The sequence below is a fragment of the Odocoileus virginianus genome, chromosome 23 (assembly GCF_023699985.2).
Source record: "Odocoileus virginianus isolate 20LAN1187 ecotype Illinois chromosome 23, Ovbor_1.2, whole genome shotgun sequence".
Taxonomy (NCBI): Eukaryota; Metazoa; Chordata; class Mammalia; order Artiodactyla; family Cervidae; genus Odocoileus; species Odocoileus virginianus.
Window position 1 is genome coordinate 49,660,051 of NC_069696.1, and position 26,102 is coordinate 49,686,152.

A 26,102-nucleotide genomic window follows, 5' to 3' on the forward strand; every position below is an offset into this window, starting at 1 on the left:
ATATCTACATTACCACTTTTCTAAGCATGCTCCATCTCTTTTTAGCTTTGTTTCTGTACTCAGGTATTCTCTTCCCTGGAATGATTTCTGTTATAAAACTGTTCTAGCCTTCATTTATGGCCCACCTCATGTGCCATTGCTTTGTTTACAGTCCCTATATTTGTATAGACGAATGCCATCTCTTTGTCCCCTGATTTTAGTCTTCTTTGTATCTTTGTCATGTCACTTACATATTTTAATTGTACAAGAATTATTTGTATTCATGCTTTATGCTTTTTGTTTTAAATTTGTGTATTGATTTTAATAGGAAATACATATATTTAAATATTCCAAATATTTGAAAATACTATTTCAAAATATTCTTTTGAAAGAATGTATGATGAAAAGTGTTTTTAGCCCAGTTCACCAGTCCCCTAGTCCTTTGGTTCAGAGGTAACCTTCCTTTTCGGTTTTTGTATCCTTCTGTAGAGTTTCATTACATCAGTTCAGTTCAGTTCAGTTGCTCAGTCGCATCCGACTCTTTGTAACCCCATGAATCACAGCACTCCAGGCCTCCCTGTCCATCACCAACTCCTGGAGTTTACCAAAACTCATGTCCATTGAGCCACTGATGCCATCCAACCATCTCATCCTCTGTTGTCCCCTTCTCCTCCCACTTTCAGTCTTTTCCAGCATCAGGGTCTTTTCAAATGAGTCAGCACTTTGCATCAGATGGCCAAAGTATTGGAGTTTCAGCTTCAGCATCAGTCCTTTCAGTGAAACCCAGGACTAATTTCCTTTAGGATGAGCTGGTTGGCTCTCCTTGAAGTCCAAGGGACCCTCACGAGTCTTCTCTAATACCACAGGTGAAAAGGATCAATTCTTCAGTGCTCAGCTTTCTTTATAGTTCAATTCTCACATCCATACATGACTACTGGAGAAAAACTATAGCCTTGATTAGACAGACCTTTGTTGGTAAAGTAATGTCTCTGCTTTTTAATATACTGTCTAGGTTGGTCATAACTTTCCTTCCAAGGAGTAAGCGTCTTTTAATTTCATGGTTGCAGTCACCATCCACAGTGATTTTGGAGCCCAAAAATATAAAGTCAGCCACTGTTTCCACTCTTTGCTCATCTATTTGCCATGAAGTGATGGCACCAGATGCCATGATCTTAGTTTTCTGAATGTTGAGCTTTAAGCCAACTTTTTCACTCTTCTCTTTCACTTTCATCAAGAGGCTCTTTAGTTCTTCTTCACTTTCTGCCATAAGGGTGGTGTCATCTGCATATCTGAGGTTACTGATATTTCTCCGGCAATCTTGATTCCAGCTTGTGCTTCATCCAGCCCAGCATTCCTCATGATGTAGTCTGCATATAAGTTAAATAAGCAGGATGACAATATACAGCCTTGATGTACTCCTTTTCCTATTTGGAACCAGTCTGTTGTTCCATGACCGGTTCTAACTGTTGCTTCCTGACCTGCATACAGATTTCTCAGGAGGCAGGTCAGGTGGTTCGGTATTCCCATTTCTTTAAGAATTTTCCACAGTTTGTTGTGATCTACACAGTCAGAGGCTTTGGCATAGTCAATAAAGCAGAAATAGGTGTTTTTCTGGAACTTTCTTGCTTTTTTGATGATCCAGTGGACATTGGCAGTTTAATCTCTGGTTCCTCTGCCTTTTCTAAGTCCAACTTGAACATCTGGAGGTTCACAGTTCATGTATTGCTGAAGCCTGGCTTGGAGAATTTTGAGCATTACCTTACTAGTGTGTGAGATGAGTGCAATTGTGTGGTAGTTTGAGCATTCTTTGGCATTGCCTTTCTTAGGGATTGGAATGAAAACTGACCTTTTCCAGTCCTGTGGCCACTGCTGAGTTTTCCAAATTTGCTGGCATATTGAGTGCAGCACTTTCGTAGCATAGTATTTTAGGATTTGAAATAGCTCAGCTGGTATTCCATCACCTTCACTAGCTTTGTTCATAGTGATGCTTAGGCCCACTTGACTTCACATTCCAGGATGTCTGGCTCTAGGTTAGTGATCACTCCATCGTGATTATCTGGGTCATGAAAATCTTTTTTATACAATTCTTCTGTGTATTCTTGCCACCTCTTCTTAATATCTTCTGCTTCTGTTAGGTCCATATCATTTCTGTCATTTATTGATGCTGTCTTTGCATGAAATGTTCCCTTGGTTAACTCTGATTTTCTGGAAGAGATTTCTAGTCTTTCCCATTCTGTTGTTTTCCTCTATTTCTTTGCACTGATAACTGAGGAAGGCTTTCTTATCTCTCCTTGCTATTCTTTGGAACTCTGCATGTAAATAGGTATATCTTTCCTTTTCTCCTTTGGTTTTGGCTTCTCTCCTTTTCTCAGCTTTTTGTAAGTCCTCCTCAGACAACCATTTTGCTTTTTTTCATTTCTTTTCCATGGGGATGGTCTTGATCCCTGTCTCCTGTACAATTTCACGAACCTCCGTCCATAGTTGATTAGGCACTCTATCAGATCTAGTCCCTTTAATCTGTTTCCTCACATAGACAAGTATATTTGTATATATGATCTCCTTTCTATCTATACAAAACTAGCGTAGTATTTATCCTCTCAGTTTATCCTCTCTTCTTCATTGTGAGATGTATGAAGAATCCATGTCTTTTTCCTTGTTATATTAATCTTCTGAGATACCTTAGTATTTAAGACCTACTGATTCTAATCTTTCCCACCAAACCTTTCACTGATGTTACTTATATTAACTCAAATTTCATTTTGACAGACTCTTTGATTAAAATGCTCTCCTTGAAATGGACTCAAAACCTTTCTTAACATTTCACTGTTAGCGTGCCAAAATGCCAAAGACTTGTAACTTTAAAACATGTTTTTTGGGGACTTCTCTGGTGGTCCTGTGGCTGAGACTCCAAGCTCTGAATGCAGAGGGCCCCCATTCCATAGGGAACTACATCTCACATGCTTCAGGTAAGACCCAGCACAGCCAAAAAAAAAAAAAAGTTATACTTACTGGATTAGAGGAATCACATGGATAAGTACTTTTGAATAGGATATTATTATTAGCAGGTACATCCTTTCTACCTTCTCTGGTAATTCTTCTGCTACTTTCTTGACAGAGTGGTTATTCTGTGAGATCTTAAGGGGGATGGAATTGGGAACACTGTATTGGGATCAAGGGTTTTCAGTTTATGTAAGAATTTGTGAAAATGTAGTTCTTTGAACTGAACTGAACTTTATTATCAGTTCTTATGATGCTATTGGACAAATGAAGCTAATAATATTGTCTGCATTTCTAAGAAGTTAAAACACAAAAAACCTACCTTTTCTAATTGATACATATGATTCTGGAGCCTTATATTTTGTTAAAGCTTTTACTAACTTATTTACTTCTTAACATCTAGTTGTCTTTAATTACTTCATTAAAGGTATTAACTCCTTCCATGCTTCCTTTTCCCCTCTTAATTCAGAGTATCTGATTCCCTTTCCTAATTGGTGAAATTAGAATGAGTGAAAGAGAAAAGTTACCTGGAACTATGATCATAGTGGGATTAAAAACCCCTCATGACTAAGTTCTTATCAAGTTTGTTTTTAAAGTGCATATGTGAAAAAAAAATAAAGTGCATATGTGTGTTTCCTTCTTTCTTGTGCTGTCTGTATTCACAGTTGTGCTGCTTAGCGCATCATTCAGAAAAATACATACAGACAATGAGATTAGATAAACCAGCTATTAAAACCATTATTAGCAACTTCAGAAATTTGTGAATAGAGACTGAGTAATGAAGAGTATGTGTTCATCTCCGAAGTTTAGTTATGAAAGCCATTGTTTTTTGTATGTAATAGGATAACATTGATTTTATTGAAAAAAAAATTTGGGGACTAGTTCATTTTCTATATAACTTGTGTGTTAATGGTTCATAATAAATGTGCTGTCTTTAATAGAGATTCCGTGATTTGTAAGAAAATAATAAATTTCAGCCTTCCTCCAACTGAGTTTAAGAAAAGACTAAGCTTAAAACTTTGTTTTATAAATACCAAAAAGATATTTATTGATGACCCCATTTTATAAATATTATGGTTTTCCTGAAAGTTTCACTGATCATAACACTTTATAGAATTTTTTATTACTATGTTATATTTTTTAATATAATGTTTTTAATGGGACCTTATAGTGTTCATCAGATAACATGAAGCTCATTATGGTTTTTAATTGTCTTTTCTAATTTAAAAATTCCCTTATAAACATTAGCAAAGAGAGATTATTCCTGGGTAACCTTTGCATTTTAAGTAGCCTCAGTGATGTTTTTAGGGCAAATAATGAACACATGTAATGTTTTGAATAATATCAATTTATGGAAGTTTGTCAGTTTATCTAGTGATTATAGAAATCACTTGAAGTTAGTTTGTTCAATTATGTAAATTTCCATAATTATTTGCATACAATAGGGTTGGGTCAGAGGGTAAAGTGTCTGCCTGCAATGCAGGAGACCCAGGTTTGATCTGTGGGTCTGGAAGATCCCCTGGAGAAGGAAATGGCAACCCATTCTGGTATTGCTGCTGGAAAATCCCATGGACAGAGAAATCTGGTAGGCCATAGTCCGTGGGGTTGCGAAGAGTCGGACACGACTGAGTGACTTCACTTTCTTTTCACTTTCCTGGCTCCAACCAACTGAAACCTAACTCAGCTCAGCTTTGGCCAAACAGAGAATTTATTTGCTGATGGGACTGAGCCTGAGAGAGGGGGGGAGGCTGACTGAAGGGATGAGTGGGCGAGGGGACTGGGTGTCATTAGCAGGGCCCTTTTCCGCTCTCGCTTTCACTCTGTGTTTACTGTGCTCTCTAAGGCCTGATCACTGCGCTCGGCTGCTGGTGGGAAGGGACTTCAGGCAACTCTCTTTCAGTTTCTAAATTGAAAAAAGAGATTTCATTTGTATGTGTAGCTTTTATTGTCTCAGCTTGGATCAGATGTCCCTCCTTTCCCATTGGCCAAGCAACAGTAGCCTAGAGGGTAGAAAGGATTTTCAAGACGATGCCAGTTCATATTCTAACTACATAATTAGAGATGGGGTAGGAATATTTCCAGTAGGTTGTGGGATGGGGGCTGGGGGAGATGAAGAAAGGGGATGATAACCACAATACCTTTTGAGATGGGGAAGAAAGGGAAAGTTTTGGCGCATGTATAGCTGTTTAGGAGAGATGCTTTAGCAAGAATCAATAGGAGATCATTTGAATTATGTGTAGTCAGGGTTCTCTGTAGTAACAAAATCAGTAGCATCACACACACACACACACACACACACACACACACACACACACACGGTGGTGGTTTAGTTGCAAAATTGTGTCTAACTCTTGTGACCCCATGGACCCTCCTTTGTGCATGGGATTTCCTAGGCAAGAATACTGGAGTGGGTTGCCATTTCCTTCTCCAGGGAATATTCCCCACCCAGGGATCTAACCTGCATCTCCTGCATTGCAAGTAGTTTTTTACTGCTGAGCCACCAGGAAAGCTCACATATGTGTATAGTAAATATAAATATAAGGGATTGGCTTACATGATCAGGGAGGCTAAGTCCCAAAATATGTAAGGTGAGTCGACAAGCTGAGCACTCAGGAGAGCTGATGGTGTAGTTCCAGTGTGAAGATCAGCAGGCTTGACCCAGGAAGAGTCAGTGTTTCTGCTTGAATCAAAAGCAGAAAAAAACTGATGTTCCTGTTTGAAGGCAGGCAAGCAGGAGAAATTCTGTCTTACCTGGGGGAAGGCCAACCCTTTTGTTTTATCCAGGCCTTCAACTGATTGGATGATACCTACCCACATTAAGGAGGGCAATCTGCTCTACTCAGTCTACTGGTTTACATGTTAATCTCATTCAAAAGCATCCTCATAGAAACACCCAGAATAATGTTTGACCAAATCTCTGGGCACCCCATGCACAGTGAAGTTGACACATACAGTGAAACATCACAAGGTGCTATGTGGTAGAATACGGGTTGGGCTGTGTTTGGTACTAAATAGTTCTAATATAGAGCAAGTTTAAATTATACTGATAAGCATTAGATATATGAATTGGCAAGCCTGTTCTTCTGAAGGTTTTTCATTTTTACTGTAGCCAAAACATAGTAACACTTTATCACCCTATAAAATGGGAAGATAAAACAAACACATGAAAAGATGCTCAACATCACTCATTATCAGAGAAATGCAAATCAAAACCACAATGAGGTACCATTACACGCCAGTCAGGATGGCTGCTATCCAAAAGTCTACAAGCAGTAAATGCTGGAGAGGGTGTGGAGAAAAGGGAACCCTCTTACATTGTTGGTGGGAATGCAAATTAGTACAGCCGCTATGGAGAACAGTGTGGAGATTTCTTAAAAAACTGGAAATAGAACTGCCATATGATCCAGCAATCCCACTCCTGGGCATACACACCGAGGAAACCAGATCTGAAAGAGACACGTGCTCCCCAATGTTCATCACAGCACTGTTTATAATAGCCAGGACATGGAAGCAACCCAGATGCCCATCAGCAGACGAATGGATGAGGAAGCTGTGGTACATATACACCATGGAATATTACTCAGCCATTAAAAAGAATTCATTTGAATCAGTTCTAATGAGATGGATGAAACTGGAGCCCATTATACAGAGCGAAGTAAGCCAGAAAGATAAAGACCATTACAGTATACTAACACATATATATGGAATTTAGAAAGACAGTAACGATAACCCTATATGCAAAACAGAAAAAGAGACTCAGCTGTATAGAACAGACTTTTGGACTCTATGGGAGAAGGCGAGGGTAGGATGATCTGAGAGAACAGATTGAAACATGTATATTATCAAGTGTGAAACAGATCACCAGCCCAGGTTGGATGCATGAGACATCAACTCATGTTGATGCTCGGGGCTGGTGCACTGGGAAGACCTAGAGGGATGGGATGGGGAGGGAGGTGGGAGGGGGGTTCAGGACGGGGAACACATGTAAATCCATGGCTGATTCATGTGCATGTATGGCAAAAACCATGACAATATTGTAAAGTAATTAGCCTCCAACTAATAAAAATAAATGAAAAAATAAATACAATGGGAAGATACTTGGTATGTGAAATGGAGTATATTAACAACCGATCTTATTATAAATGAAACTGGAGTCTACTGGCCTAAATACCTGCGTAAAAGCCATCCATGTAGATATGGGATATAAATCTTAAAAAAAAAAAAAAAAGAATGCATCTATTGAGGAACTTCCTTGTTTGTCCAGTGGTTAAGACCCCAGGCTGCCAATGCAGGGGGCAGAGTTCAGTCCTTGGTCTGAGAATTAGATCCCTGTAAGCCACAACTAAGAGTTTGTTTGCTTCAACTTAAGATATTACATTCAGTTCAGTTGAGTTTAGTTGCTCAGTCGTGTCCAACTCTTTGTGACCCCATGGACTGTAGCACGCCAGGCTTCCTTGTCCATCACCAACTCCCAGAGCTTGCTCAAACTCAACGTCCATCGAGTCGGTGATGCCATCCAACCATCTCATTCTCTGTCATCCCCTTCTCCTCCTGCCTTCAATCTTTCTCAGCCTCAGGGCCTTTTCTAAGGAGTCAGTTCTTCGCATCAGGTGGCCAAAGAATTGGAGTTTCATCTTCAGCATCAGTCTTTCCAATGAATATGCTGGACTGATTTCCTTCAGGATTGACTGGTTGATCTCCTTGCAGTCCAAGGGACTCTCACGAGTCTTCTCCAATATCACAGTTCAAAAGCATCAGTTCTTCAGTGCTCAGCTCTCTTTATACTCCTACTCCCACATCCATACATGACTACTGGCAAAACCATAACTTTGACTAGATGGACCTTTGTCAGCAAAGTAATGTCTCTGCTTTTTAATATGCTGTCTAGGTTGATCATTGGAGAGGGAAATGGCAACCCATTCCAGTACTCTTGCCTGAAAAATTCCCTGCACGGAGGATCCTGGTAGGCTACAGTCCATGGGGTCACAAAGAGTCGGACACGACTGAGCGAATTCACTTCACACAAGGTTGATCATAGTTTTCTTTCAGGGTCCTACGCTGCAACTAAATTTTCTTCTAAGATCCTACATGCCGCAACTAAAAAAGATTTTGCATCCTGCAACAGAGATTGACAATCCCACATGCCACAGTTAGGACCTGGTGGAGCCAAATAAATAAATATATAGATATTAAAAAATACATCTATTGAGTTAAAGAAGTAGCTGAGAATTTCTCTGAATGTTAGATGTGACTAGGGAATATTTCAGTTCCTGAAAAATTAAAGTCAGCTTTACCATTGGGAGAAAAGGGTGCCTGTTAGGTGAGAATTATGTTATTAACTTTGTATTAGGTTTTCACAGAAAAGCTTCTGTTTTATTGTATTCAATGGGTAAAATCAATTTATTTGAAACAATTTACCTTTTCTTTTGCAATAAAAAATTTTAATTAGGTTATGTACATTGGTTTTTCAGACATAATGCTGTTGCACACTTAATAGACTGTAGCATAATGTAAGCATAACTTTTATATACACTGAGAAATGAAATAATTCGTGTAACCCATTTCATTGTGGTGGGTTGGAATTGAATATATATCTCTGAGGTATACCTGTGAATACTGTAGGCTTTGCAGGTCATGTCTCTCTTGTAGATGCTTGATTCTGCTGTAGATCATATGTAAATAAATGGGTGTGGTTATTCCAGTAAAACCTTATTTATAGAAGGTGGTGGGCCAAATGCCATAGTCTGCAGATCTGGTCTAGTGCTCTCAGGCTAGCAGAGAAGAGAGCAAGGGAGGGTTGGATGGCAGATTGACCTAAGGGGCCTGGTTCAGAGGGGTCCACTTACAGGGCTGTGCAGCTTTCGCACTTTTGCCATGGTACAGACAGGTTTGTGGATACCTAAAATGACTACTGCCAGCCCTGTTGCGTGGCGCAGAAGGAGCAGGTCAGCTCACCAGGCTCAAGGCTCTTTCCCTCAGCAACTTTGGGGTCCCACATAGCTCGTGTTTTTCTGTGCTCTTGCATCTTCTGAGTCAGAATGTCTCCAGTAAGAGATCAGCCCCCAGATTTCTCTTCCTTTCTCTTGTAAAGGACAGGTGGCCGACACGGTGACCAGTTGGCCGTGGTGGTTCTGGGGTCACTGAAGTTCTGTGTTTCTGTTACAGGTCCCTATTTCTCTGTTAAGTATAGCTCTAGCATTCTCCAATACATGTAACCCCAAACCTAGCTGTGTGGGGAAATGCAGATGGGACTGCTCACGTGAGCATGGCCCACCCTCATCAATAGCCGGGCAGTGACTCCTGCTGTGAGAGCTCCCTGGGTGCATGTGGCCCTTGGGCTGTGTACTCACATTCTTCTTTAAAGCTGCTCTGGGCTGGGCTTGCAGACTGTCTGCTTCCTTTGTTTTGACATGTGACACAACAGGCTGTGAATCATTGTTCTTGGCAGGGAGGGCAGGTCAAGGCAAGCTGACAGTACTGGGGAATTAAGCAGAGTTTATACTGGTCCCATGGGACCCCATAGTAGGAGCATTCTGACACTAAGTCACTTGAGGATAAGACCTGATGCTCATCGAAAGCAACCAGCTTCCCTATGTAAAAGCCAGCCTCCAGGCACTTGTGGACCACCTTCTTGCATACAAGAAGTGTGGGACACTTCTTGCACATTCCCTTGGCTTTCAGGTTGACTGAACCCCACTCACAACAGATGCCACAGTGCAATACATCAGCACCCTCTTCTCTTTGAAAAGTTCTAGATTTTCATCAACGTAGCCAGGGAAGTAACTGAATTTCCTGATGTCTGGACCTAAGCAGCCCTAGAATTGTCCTATTTTGCTTTCATAGGAGTTTCTGCAGTCCAGTAGGATAGTATCACTTTCTTCTTGATTTGCCTGAGACAGAAACTTTTCTACTTTGTGAAGTTCACCTAGGGATAAATGGGTTCCAGGCTTCTTGTAGGAGGTCTTATTGGGACTGATCCCCATGGGCACAATTTCTTCAAACTCACCAACACACAATTCTGGAAAACAGCAAACTCTTCCTTTGCTGGTCTTAAAATCGTCCTTACACATGTAATCCTTTATAAACAGTGGGCAGTAAAGCATCACTTCTATGTAGAGTCTGGAGGCAAATCTGCTTCCACCAACTAACTGTCCCATTCATTCCTTCCATAGTAAAACAAACTAGTAGTGGCTCTCCAGAGTTCCATGATGAGCATTCTCAAGCACATGCGGGCTCCTTGAGAAAGAGGATGCAGTCTAGTGAAGTCTGTTCTGGGCTTGCCTGTAAGGTGCAGGTGCTGACACAGAGCTGTCTGCCAGGCACAGACCCAGTCAGGATCCTTCAGGTCACAGTAGCAGTAATAAAGTAGCAAGTTCCCCTTCATCATTGCCCCTGGTCACTCATCAGCTCATCAGGGCTAAAGCAGCCTATATCAGGGAGCCAAGCAGACACTTCATGGTTACAGGTAAGGTCCTCTATGAAAGGGTTCCTTTTGTCTGCAGACTCAAGACTTTTTGAGGTGCTCAGTCTCATAGCCAGCTGCTTTAAAGCAAGTACTCTGGAAAATCTCATCAACATGTTGTGTTGCCACATGTCTGTGGATGCTGATTGGGTCTGTAAGCAGTTGCTGATGCCAAATTCCACCATTTTTCTTTACATTTAAAAGGAGTTGCTGGAACTTCTTTAGCTTTCACAAAAGGGCAAATGCCTTTTTCTTTGCAAACGAGTATTTCTTCTTTGTACTGACATGTAACTACTTTGAGTCTGCTGCTGGGGTGATAAGACTTGTGTCTTTCAAATCCAGGTCTGAAAACCTTAAAACACAGGCTTGCAGGTCATCTCCTTGGTCTGGTGGAGTGAAAGAAGGCATCTGGTTTGGTTTCATCAGTGGGCAGTTTCCTTTCAGTTAACTATGTGCTCACTCTGAAAGTTAGGCCATTGACTTGCCTCTTAATGGTCTGATCAACCTTGCCCTTCAGGATACTCTTGACAAAGCTTAATATTGGGTCATCAAGCACAGGAGAAATGTTTATAGAGTCTAGCCCCAACATGAGAATGCAGGACAAAGAAGAGAGGATTTGGAGCTGAGATACAATAAGTTGATAACTGACACACCCCAGAACTAGTGTTTATTTTGATTTTGGTGCTTAGGACTCCTGGGCCATGTGTAGATAGTATAAATTTAAAGCTGAAAGTCTTGAGGGTAGGTTATAGTCAAGAATTCTCAGGAAGAGTTTTTTCATTCTTCCCAGAGCCCAGGCTGAAGCACATTTCTTTTCATCTTGTATACTAGTGATACCCAAGCAGATAGCCCTCTGAAGGTACCAGCTTTCTACAGAGATTTGGATCTCATCTGGTCAGAGGCTGTAAAAACCCAAGCCCATTGGTTACCTAACTGAAAAACCTTTCCAAGGTAAATTGCAGGTAAGCTCCTGAACTTATTGCTCTGGTTTGCAGTTGCATTTTTTTTTAGGGATTTCTTTCACATTCTTTTGAGCTCCTAACTCCACTTTTCTATCCATACAGGGTTTTATTTATTTGCTTTGTCTTATTTCTGTGCCAGTGTAAGCCTTCCTTCAACCACTCTCCCATCCTTTGTCATGACCTTCAAAGACATCTATTTTAGGTGTTGAGGATATAATAAAAGAGACATATCCCAGTGTTCTCATGGAGCTCATCTTTTTAAAGGGGAAAGAAAAATAGGTAACATATTACTCTATTAGGTGATGATAAGTGTTATGAAGAAAAGTGAGGTAGGATAAAGAAATAAAGTAATGAAGATTCTGTTTCATAGAGATCAGGTTAGGCCTTGCTGATAGGATGTTGGTTGTTGTTCAGTTGCTCAGTTGTGTCCAACTCTCTTGCAATCCCAGAGTATTGGTAGTGTAATGTCAAAGTCTGTAAGTGTATTATACATTTGTGTAATGAGCAGTTCATATTGGTGTCCTAAGTAATGTTAACTCATAAACTGAGCTAAGAGATTGGATATTGCTTCAATAACTCAAATATTAATATGTTTTAAAAAGATAATGGGGAAATATCCTGAGGACAATTCCTTGAGTACTGTCAGTCTTTAATATTTCTTACTATAAATGCTGCCAGTGTTGAATAATAAATGATCTATAAGATGATACACTATGCAGTGTTTTGACGTGCATCATAAGCTCATCATCTTTTCCAGACTCTGTTGCTCCTCCTGTCTTCACTGCCTCTGTTAGTGGTGCACTGCCGTCCACCTTGTTGTTTATGCCATTAGCTTGCTTCCCCCCAGTCAGCATGCACTTCAGTACCTGCTTGTGTTATTAGTTGCTGAGAACAGGGCAGGTAAACTAGGGAGAGGTAAGTGAGGTGCTTGCCTTGGGTAGAAAATTTAATAGGATGTGAAGAAACCCTTAGTAATCATGATAAATACTATTTTAATGCAGTGTTTTAAAAAATCAATGTATGCAAAAAATCCACAATGAGTGAAATATCAAACTTTTAAATAAAGAAGGGATTCAGATATGTTGTTGTTACCGTTAAGTGACTAAGTCATGTCCAATTCTGTTGTGACCCTATGAGCTGTAGCCCAGCCAGCCTCCTCCATCCATGGGATTTTCCAGGCAAGAATACTGGAGTGGCTTGCCATTTCCTTCTCCAGGGGATCTTCCCAACCCAGGGATCAAACTTTTGTCTCCCTGTCTCCTGTATTACAGGTGGGATTCTTTACTGCTGAGCCACCGGGAAACCCAGATTCAGCTTTGCCATGGCATAAACCAAAAAGTGAGTGCCTCACTTTCCAAATCTGAAATCTGGCTCTGCTGACCATGTAATGGGAATAAGTCATAGTATCTGACCATAAAGAGTTCATCAGTAGGAGGAGAGAGATGTGACTAAGGTATAAAAACAAAAGTCCCCTAAGGTAGAAATAAAATAGGGATTCAAAAAAGTTTCTTCAAAGGGGATGTAGGGATTAGGAAAGAACCTGGGTTGTCCTCGACGTCTTTCTTCCTTGTGCTGTGGGTTAAGTCACTCAGTTGTGTCTGACTCTGCGACCCCATGGACTGTAGCCCACCAGCCTCCTCTTCCTTAGCTTTACCAAATTTTGAATTCCTTTCAAAAATCCCACTTGAATATATCCTTTCTTTTTCTCTAAACCCTCTCCTATTTAAAATCCTTTAGTAATTATCGGTCATTATGAAAGCCTAAAAGGTGTCCAAAGCATTTAATGGTCTAAGCTTTACTTCATCTTGGCGTTCTCCATGGATTCAGACTTGTACTCTGTCTGGTTCTCAAATGGCTCTGTGTGTGCCATTTCCTCTTCCTGGGAAGTCGTTGCTTCTTCTCACAACTAAATTGTGTTCATACTTTAGCACTCAGCTGAGACATTGCCTTCCAGGGGCTGTGGTTTACATGTATGTGTCTTTGGTGCCTAACACAGGCGGTTAATATTTGTAAAATATCTAGATTGTCCTTGGTGAAAAAGAGTTCACACTTTTGTGGCCATGCACGTAATTCCATCCTGACCACCATGTTTGCTCTGTAAGCATCAATGTGGTTAAGGACAGAGGCTGTCTGACATTCATGAGGTGGATCATCTTTTCCACTTAGATGCTCATTTACACTTTGTGTCTACTCTGTCTACTCCTATAGGGTCATCTGCATGCTTCTTTTACAGACCTCTTTGTGTCTGATTATCCATTATTGCCCCTTCCAGGCTCCTGATCAATTAGCAGAGCTATTAGCCATTGACCAATAATTCATATATATCCTTACCTCAAACCACTTCTCTCATACAGAGATTATGAACCTCTGCCTGATGTTGGAATTTTCTTTCACTCCTGTCCTTTAGAATAGTGTTACTCAGACTGACCATGTGAAGGACTTTTTGTTTTGTTTTGAGTCATCATGATTGATCATTTTGTAGAATATAAAATCACACCCTTGGTTTTTTCGATAATGTGAAGTTGATATAAATGTTTTCAACTGTGTACTCTCACTGTTTATACTTGTGTATATATATCTTGTGGAATGATAAAAAAAAGTTTGTGAGCGTGCTTTCATCTGTGGACCACATTTTAAGTAACACCGAAGCAGTTCATTCCTGCATGGGCTATGCGGATTTTTATCTTGTTCCAACATATCAAATGGATCCATCTGTGAGCTGTATGTTTTCTGCAGGAGCCACTCTTTGCGAGTTGCACAAATTTTCTTTTGTGGCACATGGCTACATTGTTCCTTCTGATTTACTGCCTGAAAGAGGGTAAGGGGGAAGTTCTATCAGGGGCTTCCTTTGTCCCTTTCTATCATAATAGATCTTATTTCACTCAGGTCAAAGAACCAATGTTTGGGTTTTGGCTGCTGCTGAATATTTCCATCTCAATTATGTATTCAAGGGCCAGATACATAACCAGATGGTGGATCTGTAGACCCATTGGACCAACTGTGAGACGGACTTGGACCTGGACTCCATTTATTATTTGGACTGTATATGCTTCCACTGTAACTGGGTGGCCATATAAGTATTTTGGGTACCCTGGTGTCAATGTTAGCTTAGGAACTGTATCCAGCAGTCCCTGTATGGGATGAGTATCACTCTGTCACCACTGTTGAGCTACTCTGGTAGATGGCAGCACACCCCTTTGGAGAATGATTGGAGAAGCTCAGGAGGATGTGTCCTCCCCTTACGTTGATGGGCTTTAGGTCTCTGAACTGGCTCAGATCTGGAAATTACACATAAATCTTCTGCTCTTAAGTCTTCCATCTTTTTTGGCCATACAAGTCAAGCAATAATGTTATTTTTTACTTATTGTGGGTTGAATTGTGTCCGTTAAAAATTCATATGTTGAAGTACTAACCCTAGTACTTCAGAATGGGACCATATTTGAAAGTAAGGTCATGGAAGACATAATTAGTTAAGATGAGGCCATATTGGAATAGATTAGATTTCTAATCCTACATGGTTGGTTCTTATAAAAAGGAGAAATTTGGACATGGAAAAAACACATACAAGAGAATGCCACATGAAGATGAAGACAGAGATTAGAGTGATGCTTCTGCCAGCTAATGAGTGCTAAAGATTTCCAGCAAACCACTTGAAGACAAATGGAACAGGTGCTCGCAGCCTGCAGAAGAAACTGGCCTTACTGACTCCTCAATCTTGGACTCTTGCCTCCAGAATACATATCTGTTGTTTATGTCACTCAGTTTGTGGAACTTTGTTATGGAAGCCCTAGCAAATGAACATAGTACTCATCTCTTTTGCCTCAACAAAGAAAAATGGCCTTGCAGGTCAAGGTTCTCTGGTTGCTGCTCTGACCTTACTGTCTTTTATGCCAAATACAGTAATCTTGCTTCTTATGGTTAAATGATACCTCTGGTGCCTTCTATTTTGGAATCCTCTAACTCACATTGACATCCCATCACTGTTTCAGAACCTCATTAAGGTTTTCTTGATAGAAATTATAGTCTGAGTCACAGGAGAGTGCCTCCATGTAAATACACTTTTTTCTCTCTGGTATTCTGCCCCCTGCCTCAGCTTAACACCCTCAACATACACTTCTATATGTGTGCCCAATTCTCAATATCACACATCAGACAGGGTCAGAAGCTTTTTCAATGAATAAACTATTTCTTTCCATAGTAGAGACTGTATTTCACAATTAGAGTGATTATGTGTATGATCTGGCCATACTTGTTGGTCTAGAGGTGACGAGGGGAGGCAAGGCAGATCTTGAGGAGGACATTTTCCTCAAGTACTGCCTTCACAAATCTCCAAGCAGTTAGAGGCTGCTTTCCTTTATGAAAGGGAATCGAGTGGATCCTTTCAGCCCAGAGGCTTTGTCAGAGTATGAGTGTTCAATGTTCTTAACGAACCCAATACCACCATCCCGTGTTTCCCTATCTTACTCCCTTCTTATCAGAGCAAGGGAGGCCTGCTAAGGCTGTGTGTTTAGTCTTCTTTGTAGCTCAGCTACTCAGTCAAATCTTAGACCTAATTTTCAGTGCAGTCTGCTCTCTGGGCACAGGAGATTAGGTTTAATTTAAATGCTGATTTTCATAGCATTCAGTTTTTTTACAGCTTGCCCTGCATTTTGATAGGTGTTTTACCCAAGCCTGCTGGTCCCATTCTTCAGAGCTTTTTAGAGCAGTTAACAAATACTAACTCCAGAATATTGCAGTTATGATTGCCCCCATATCTTTCAAGTATTAGAGCTGTTGTGTAAGCTTGTACATTCTCTTTCCTCCTCTTCTATATTTCAGTCCACCCCAGGTAAGAATTTTAGTCATTCTGCTGCTGTGACATCGTATGGGTTATCACCACTCATATATCAATAGAAATTGGATCCCTGATGCCAGCTGACCAGTAAGTGATAACTATTCTAGAATCCCATTCTGAGGGTCTGCTTTTTAGTACCACTTCTATTACCAACAGTCTTAGTTAGGGTTTTCTTCAAAAGCAGACGCTGAGGTTAAGGATTTAGGGGCAGGAAATGTATTTTCAAGGTGATCCCAGGAAGCCTAGGGAGGAAGTGGAGGAAAAGCTGTGGGTCCTTAAAGTGGGAAGCTGTCAGCATCAGTATGACTGTCCACAGTAATGGCAAGAGAACTCACAGATGAGTCAAGAGGATAGGGTGTGGGCATTAACAAGGTCTCTACGAAGAGTACAGATGTAAAACAAGAGCACGGAAACTAGTACACAGAATTAAGCACTTAATAAATTTAGGTATTATTTCTACTGGTGGTTAATCAAAAAACAAGTAGTTTTTATTTATTTTGTTTGATTTTGCAGTATGAAAGGATTCATTTCAGGATACTTTTAATTAGTAAACTCCTAATGTATTTGAAGGGGGCTTCCCAGGTGGTTCAGTGGTAAATAATCTGCCTGCTATAGTGCAGGAGATGCGGGTTCAGTCCCTGTGTCGGCAAGATCCCCTGGAGGAGGAAATGGCAACCCACCCCAGCGTTCTTGCGTCGGAAGGAATTCTTGCGTGTCCCATGGACAGAGGAGCGTGCAGGGCTACAATTTATGGGGTTACAAAAGAGTCAGACATGACTTAGCGACTGAACCAATGCATTTGAAATGTGACTTGAATTGTGAAAATTTCCAAACTTTTTCAGCTTTCAAAAATGTATTTATTTTGCTAAGTGAGGTATTCTTATAAGCCCTGACTTATGATTGAACTGCCATAACAATGAAATGATGACTGGCCTTTATTTAGTCTTTTAAAATTTTTTCTTAAAATTTAGTCTCTATGACCTAAATTTAGTTCTTGCCTTGCAGTTATTTTCAAATGAATCACTTCACTCCAGCTTTTTAAATTTGTTTTACTTCTTATTAACTTGATGAAAGAAAAAGAAAATTTCTGTTTTTCACTTTTTTAAAAGAGACTGTGTTGTTTATGGTTCTCTGGGGCCTCAGGAAAATCCTTACTTAAGGTACAAATGGTAATTATCATTTTTTCTCGGAGGAAGTATCCGTTACACTAGTGAAACTGACATAAATTTAGAACATGAAATTTGATGATTCCTATTTTTAAATTATTCTATTCATACTTCTGTTTTATTTCATCAAAATTTTATCATCATGTAGATCAAGGAAATGAAATTTTTCATTTTAAAAAATTATTTTTTCAAAGGAACATATCAAGGCAAAGCATAGAAGGCAAAGTATCAGTTAATTTGATGGGATGTGGGTTGCTAAGACTAAGGCGTGTCTGACTCTTTTGCAACTGCATGGACTGTAGCCCACCAGCCTCCTCTGTCCATGGGATTTCCCAGGCAAGAATACTGAAGTGGGTTGCCATTTCCTTCTCCAGGGGATCTTCCCAATAATTTAATAGTTGACCTTTTTTGGAAGGAGAGGCAAGTTAGAGAAGGAATATAAAAGAGTGAGTTTGATAGTAGCAAAATACTTAACAGATTTATACAGAAAATAAGAGTCACAGAACAAAAAACTTTATATCAACATTTCAGTTGGATAATATATATAGCTGGAGAATAATAATAGCTGGCTAATTACTGGAACAAATAATAAGACAGTCGTTTGGTGTCACCAAGAGGACAAGAAGTTGAACTTTGGGAGACACCAAAAGTTAATTACAAACAAATCATGCCAAATAATTTCATTTTGATATCTAGGCAAGGTCAATGAGTAAAGAAATTCTAATGAACTTGAGTATATAGAATGTTTAATATCCTTTTTTAAAGGATACATTATATATGGTGCTATATGACACTTTATGAATAGAGAAAGGTTAATTATAGAAATAAGAGGGAAGCTGCTGCATACCACAGGGAGCTCATCTTGGTGCTCTGTGATGACCTAGATGGCTGGGATGGGGGAGGGTGGAAGGGAAGTTCAAGAGTAAGGAAATATATGTGTACTTATAGCTGACACATGTCAAATTAATGCAACATTGTAAAGCAGTTATACTCCAATTAAAAAATAAATTTTCCCACCCTTCAGAACAAGACTCAGATTCCCCAACAGACAGTCCCTCCCATCAGGAAGCTTCCACAAACCTCTTATCCTTACCCATCAGAGGGCAGACAGGATGAAACCACGGTTACAGAAAACCAGCCAAACTGGTCACATGCATAACGGTCTTGTCCGACTCAGTGAAGCTGTGAGCCATGACGTGTGGGGCCACCCAGGACGGACGGGTCTTGGTGCACAGTCCTGACAAAACATTAATCTACTGGAGAAAGGAATGGCAAACCTTTTCAGTATTCTTGTCTTGAGAACCCTATGAACAGTATGAAAAGGCAAAAAGATATGACATGAAAGGTGAACTCCCCAGGTCAGTAGGTGCCCAATATGCTACTGGAGAAGGGTGGAGAAATAACTCCAGAGAGAATGAAAAGGCTGAGCCGAAGTGAAAACAACACCCAGTTGTAGAAGTGCCTGGTGATAAAGTCTGATGCTGTAAAGAATAGATCGCATAGGAACCTAGAATGTTAAGTCCATGAATCAAGGTAAATTCTGTTCAGATCAGTCGCTCAGTCATGTCTGATTCTTTGCGACCCCATGGTCTGCAGCACGCCAGGCTTCCCTGTCCATCACCAACACCCGGAGCTTGCTCAAACTCATGTCCATTGAGCCAGTGATGCCATCCAACCATCTCATCCTCTGTCGTCCCCTTCTCCTCCTGCCGTCAGTTTTTTCAACATCAGGGTCTTTTCCAATGAGACAGTTTTCGCGTCAGGTGGTCAAAGTACTGGAGCTTCAGCATCAGTCCTTCCAATGAATATTCAGGATTGATTTCCTTTAGAAGTGACTGGTTTGATCTCTTTGTGGTCCAAGGGACTCTCAAGAGTCTTTTCCAGCACCACAGTTCAAAAGCATCAATTCTTCAGTGCTCAGCCTTCTTTATGGTCCAACTTTCACATCCATACATGACCATGGCTTTGACTAGATGGACCTTTGTTGGCAAAGTAACGTCTCTGCTTTTTAATATGTTGTCTAGGTTGGTCATTGCTTTTCTTCCAAGCAGGAAGCTTCTTTTAATTTCATGGCTGTAATCACCATCTGCAGTTATGCTGGAGCCCCCCCAAAATAAAATCTCTCAGTTTCCATTATTTCCCCATCTATTTGCCATGAAGTACTGGGACCAGATGCCATGATCTTAGTATTTTGAATGTTCAGTTTTAAGCCAACGTTTTCATTCTTCTCTTTCACTTTCATCAAGAGGCTCTTTAGTAGTTCTTCACTTTCTGCCATAAGAGTGGTGTCATCTGCATATCTGAAGTTATTGATATTTCTCCCAGAAATCTTGATTCCAGCTTGTGCTTCATCCAGCCTGACATTTTGAATGATGTACTCTGTGTATAAGTGAAATAAGGAGGGTGACAGTATACAGCCTTGATGTATTCCTTTTCCTATTTGGAACCAGTCTGTTGTCCCATGTCTGGTTCTAACTGTTGCTTCTTGCCCTGCATACAGATTTCTCAGGAGGCAGGTAAGGTGGTATGGTATTCCCATCTCTTGAAGAATTTTCCACAGTTTGTTGTGATCCTCAAATTCAAAGGCTTGGCATAATCAAACAGATCATATTAATAAACTGATCACATGGACCACAGCCTTGTCTAACTCAATGAAACTATCAGCCTTGACATTAGGACCACCCAAGATGGATAGATCATGGTGGAGAGTTCTGACAAAACACGGTCCACTGGAGAAGGGAATGGAAAACCAATTCAGTGTTCTTGCCTTGAGAACCCCATGAACACTATGAAAAAACAAAAATACATGACACTGAAAGATGAACTCCCAGGTTGGTAGGTGCCCAATAGGCTACAGGAGAAGAGTGGAGAAATAACTCCAGAAAAAAGAAGAGATGGAGCCAATGTGAAAACAACGCCCAGTTGTGGCTGTGTCTAGTGATGGAAGTAAAGTCCGATGCTGTAAAGAACAATGTTGCGTAGGAACCTGGAATGTTAGGTCCATGAATCAAGGTAAATTGAAAGTGGTCAAATAGGAGATGGCAAGAGTGAGCACTGACATTTTAGGAATCAGTGAACTAAAATGGACTGGAATGGGTGAATTTAACTCAGCTGACTATTATATCTGGGCAAGAATCCCTTAGAAGAAATGGAGTAGCCTTCATAGTAAACAAGAATCCGAAATGCAGCACTTGGGTGCAGTCTCAAAAATGACAGAATGATCTCTGTTCGTTTCCAAGAAAAAACCATTCAGTATCACAGTAATCCAAGTCTGTGCACCAACCAGTAATGCTAAAGAAGCTGAAGTTGAACGGTTCTATGAAGACCTACAAGACTTCCTAGAACTAACACCCCCAAAAATGTCCTTTTCATCATAGGGGACTGGAATGTAGAAGCAGAAAATCAAGAGATACCTGGAGTACAGGTGAATTTGGCCTTGGAGTACAAAATGAAGCACAGCAAAGGCTAACAGAGTTTTGCCAAGTGAACGCACTGGTCATGGCAAACACCTTCTTCTGACAACACAAGAGAAGACTCTACACTTGGACATCACCAGATGGTCAACACTGAAATCAGATTGATTGTATTCTTTGCAGCCAACGATGGAGAAGCTCTCTACAGTCAGCTAAAACAAGACTGACTATACTCATGATATGAGCTGACTGTGGCTCAGATCATGAATTCCTTATTGGCAAATTCAGTCTTAAATTGAATAAAGTAGGGAAAGCCAGAAGACCATTCAGGTATGACCTAAATCAAATCCCTTACATATATCCAGTGGAAGTGACAAATAGATTCAAGGGATTAGATCTGATAGACAGTGCCTGAAGAACTATGGACAGAGGTTTGTGACATTGTACAGGAGGCAGTGATCAAGACCATCCCCAAGAAAAATATGTAAAGGCAAAATGGTTGTCTGAGGAAGCCTTACAAATAGCTGAGAAAAGAAGAGAAGCGAAAAGCAAAGGGGAAAAGGAAAGATATTCCCATTTGAATAAAGAGTTCCTAAGAACAGCACAGAAAGATAAGAAAGCCTTCCTCAGTGATCAGTGCAAAGAAATAGAGGAAAACAATAGAATGGGAAAGACTAGAGATCTCTTCAAGAAAATTAGAGATATGAAGGGAACATCTCATGCAAAGATGGGCACAGTAAAGGACAGAAATGGTACGGACCTAACAGAAGCAGAAGATATTAAGAAGAGGTGGCAAGAATACACAGAAAAACTATACAGAAGATCTTCATGGCCCAGATAACCACAATGCTGTGATCACTAACCTAGAGTCAGACATCCTGGAATGCGAAGTCAAGTGGGCCTTAGGAAGCATCACTACGAACAAAGCTAGTGGAGGTGATGGAATTCCAGTTGAGCTATTTCAATTCCTAAAAAATGATTCCATGAAAGTGCTGTACTCAATATGCCAGCAAATTTGGAAAACTCAGCAGTGGCCACAGGACTGGAAAAGGTCAGTTTTCATTCCAATCCCAAAGAAAGGGAATGCCAAAGAATGTTCAAACTACCACACAATTGCACTCATCTCACATGCTAGCGAAGTGATGTTCAAAATCCTTCAAGCAAGTCTCCAACAGTACGTGAAGTGAGAACTTTGAGATGTTCAAGCTGGATTTACAAAAGGCAGAGGAACCAGAGATCAAATTGCCAACATGCACTGAATCGTCAAAAAAGCAAGAGAATTCCAGAAAAAAGATCTACTTCTGCTTCATTGACTACACTAAAGCCTTTGACTATAGGCTTCACAACAAACTGGAAAATTTTTCAAGAGATGGGAATACAGACCACCTTACCTGCTTCCTGAGAAATCTGTAGGCAAGTCAAGAAGCACCAATTAGAACTGGACATGGAACAATGGACTGATTCCATTTTGGGAAAGTAGTATGTCAAGGCTGTATATTGTCACTTTGCTTATTTAACTTATAGAGTATATCATGTGAAATGCCGGGGTGGATGAATTACAAGCTGGAATCAAGATTTCCAGGAGAAATATCAATAACCTCAGATGGCACCACCCTATGGCCGAAAGCGAAGAGGAACTAAAGAGCCTCTTGATGAATGTGAAGATGAGAGTGAAAAAGCTTGCTTGAAATGCAACATTCAAAAAACTAAGATCATGGCATCTGGTCCCATCCCTTCAGGGCAAATAGATGTGGAAGCGATGGAAACAGTGATAGACTTTATTTTCTTGGGATCCAGAATCATGACTGCAGATGGTAAATACTGCCATGAAATTAAAAGAAGCTTGCTTCTTGGAATAAGAGTGATGACCAACCTAGACAGCATATTAAAAAGCAAAGACATTATTTTGCCAACAAAGATCCGCCTAGTTAAAACTATGGATTTTCCCAATACTCATGTATGGATGTGAGAGTTGGACCATAAAGAAAGAACAGACTTTTGGACTCTGTGGGAGAAGGCGAGGGTGGGATGTTTCGAGAGAACAGCATCGAAACATGTATATTATCAAGGGTGAAACAGATCACCAGCCCAGGTTGGATGCATGAGACAAGTGCTCTGGCCTAGTGCACTGGGAAGACCCAGAGGAATCGGGTGGGGAGGGGGGTTCTGGATGGGGAACACATGTAAATCCATGGCTGATTCATGTCAATGTATGACAAAAACCACTACAGTATTGTAAAGTAATTAGCCTCCAACTAGTAAAAATAAATGGGGGAAGAAAAAAGACTGAAACCACTCCCAAAAAAAAAAAAAAAAAAAAGAAAGCTGAGCACCAAAGAATTGATGCTTTTGAACTGTGGTGTTGGAAAAGACTCTTGAGAATCCCTTGGTCCCTTGGGTAGCAAGGAAATCAAACCAGTCCATCCTAAAGGAAATCAGTCCAGAATATTCATTGGAAGGATTGATGCTGAAGCTGAAGCTCTTGTACTTTGGCTACCTGATGCAAAGAACTATCTCATTGGAAAAGACCCTGATGCTGGGAAAGATTGAAGGTAGAAGGAGAAGGGGGTGACAGGGGATGAGATCGTTGGATAGTATTACTGATTCAACGGACATGAGTTTGAGTAAACTGCGGGAGTTGGTGATGGACAGGGAGGCCTGGTGTGCAGCAGTCCTTGGGGTGGCAAAGAGTCAGACACAACTGAGTAACTGAACTGAACTAAAGAAATAAATTAAAAAAAATCACATATAGAAATAATGGACTAAAACATATAAAACAGATAGAGAATTAACATTCAAGGTAAAATTGGTGAATTGAAATACTTAAGTTATTATTGTCATTTATATATTAAAATTCATTTCCCTAGTTTATTGAAGTCATATTAAGGTATGATTGTTACACATATGTGTAACCAGATATTTCCTTTAGTGGAGAGAGCATGTATATAAAACAAACTTGACTGTGTTATATTTGAAGAGGGGTAATGGGCACCTGGGGGTTTGTTATACTAGTCTACCTACTTTTTTATTCTGCTTTATTTTTCATTAAAGTTTTATTTTATATTTTTATTTAATTTAAAAATTTTAATTTGTTATTTATTAGTATATATATTTTTTATTATGCTCAAAATTCTTCAATCTAGGCTTCAATAGTATGTGAACCGAGAACTTCCAGATGTACAGGGTGGATTTAGAAAAGAGAGAGGAACCAGAGATCAAATTGCCAACATCCTCTGGATCATAGAAAAAGCAAGGGAATTCCAAAAAACATGTACTTCTGATTTACTAACTAAGCTAAAGCCTTTAACTGTGAGGATCACAACAAACTGGAAATTTCTTAAAGAGATGGAAATACCAGGGAATCTTACCTGTCTTCTGAGAAACCTGTATGCAAGTCAAGAAGCAACAGTTAGAACCAGACCTGGAGCAATGGACTAGTTCATAATTGGCAAAAAGTACATCAAGGCTGTATCATCATAGCAGAGACATTACTTTGCCAACGAAGTTCCTTCTTGTCAAAGCTATGGTTTCTCCAGAAGTCATGTACAGATAGATGTGAGGGTTGGACTACAAAGAAGCTGAGTGTGGAAGAATGGATGCTTTCAAACTGTGGTGCTGAAGACTCAAGAGGCCCTTGGACAGCAAGGAGATCAAACCAGTCAATCCTAAAGAAAATCAACCCCAAATATTCATTGGAAGGATTGATGCTGAAGCTCCATTCTTTGGCCACCTGATGGGAAGAGCCAGTTCATTGGGAAAGATCCTGGTGCTCGGAAAGATTGAAGGCAGGAGGAGAAGCGGGTGACAGAGGATGCGATGGTTGGATGGCGTCATCGACTCAATGGACATGAGTTTGAGCAAACGCTGGGAGATAGTGAAGGACAGGAAGCCTGGCGTGCTGCAGTCCATGGGGTCACGAAAGGTCAGACATGACTGAGTGACTGAACAAAAAGATTGTATATTGTCACCCTGCTTATTTGACTTCCATGCAGAGTACATAATGCTAAATGCTGGGCTGGATAAATCACAAACTGGAATCAAGATTGCCAGGAGAAATATCAACAACCTCACATATATAGAAGATGCCATTTTAATGGCAGAAAGCGAAGAGAAACTAACGAGCCTCTTGATGAGAGTGAAAGAGGAGGGTGGAAAAGCTGGCTTGGCACTCAGTCACTTCATGGCATTTAGAAGGGGACAACGTGGAAACAGTGACAGATTTTACTTTCTTGGGCTCCCAAATCACTGTGGATGTTGACTGCAGCCATGAAATTAAAAGAAACTTGCTCCTTGAAAAAAAAAAGTTGTGACAAACCTAGACAGCATATTAAAAAGTAGAGACATCACTTTGCAAACAAAGGTACATATAGTCAAAGGTGTGGTTTTTCCAGTAGTATGGATGTGAGACTTAGATGCTAAAGAAGGCTGAGCACCCTAAAATGGATGCTTTTGAACTGTGGTGCTGGGGAAAACTCTTGAGAGTCCCTTGGACAGCAAGGGGATCAAACCAGTTATCCCTAAAGGAAATCAACCCTGAGTATTCCTCAGAAGGACTGATGCTGAAGCTCCAATACTTTGGCCACCTGATATGAAGAGCCAACTTGATGGAAAAGACCCTGTTGCTGAGTAAGATTGAGATCAGGAGGAGAAGGGAGAGACAGAGGATGAGATGGTGGGAAGTCATCACTGACTCAATTGACATGAATTTAAGCAAACTCCAGGCGTTGGTGAAGGACAGGGAAGCCTGGCACGGTGCAATTCATTGGGTAGCAAGGAATTGGACATGACAGCGACTGAACAAAAACAACCATATTTTAAAAAATTCTCTTTAATGTTTTTTGTAAGAAAACGTTAATATATCCTGTGATATCGCTAGTGAATATTGTTGAACTTCATAAGTAGATGTAATGCTTTCTTTTCCAGTTACAGTTAATATTTTTACAATGTAATAACAATAACAGTCACAAAGACATAGGAAGAAAATAAAGAAACCATTTCTTTTGGCAAGGTAGTGGACAGAACACTCAGGATTTTAAGTAAGTGTTTTGTGAACACTCAGGATTTTAAGTAAGTGTTTGGATTTTTAAGGTAACAGGATCTTGAAAAATTTCTATTCCATTTTGTACATTTGCTTATGAAAAGATTGGAATTTGGCTGGTCTCATCAGTTTGTATCATGACTCATATTGGAATTTGGGTCTCAGTTTTTGGTGCTGGGAATTTTCACCCACTCCATCAGATTTTGTGTACAAAAGTAATAAAATTGTACTGACGAACCTATTTGCAGGGC

At 40.2% G+C, this 26,102-nt stretch overlaps 1 protein-coding gene and 1 pseudogene across 15 annotated transcripts in view; one reads left to right on the top strand and one right to left on the bottom strand.

Moving 5' to 3' along the window:
- The window catches only part of ANKS1B (ankyrin repeat and sterile alpha motif domain containing 1B), a 1,083,120-nt gene that overhangs the window by 43,637 nt on the left and 1,013,381 nt on the right, over window positions 1-26,102 (top strand). The window lies entirely within an intron of this gene.
- Window positions 9,256-10,846, bottom strand: LOC110141473 (thiosulfate sulfurtransferase/rhodanese-like domain-containing protein 2; annotated as a pseudogene).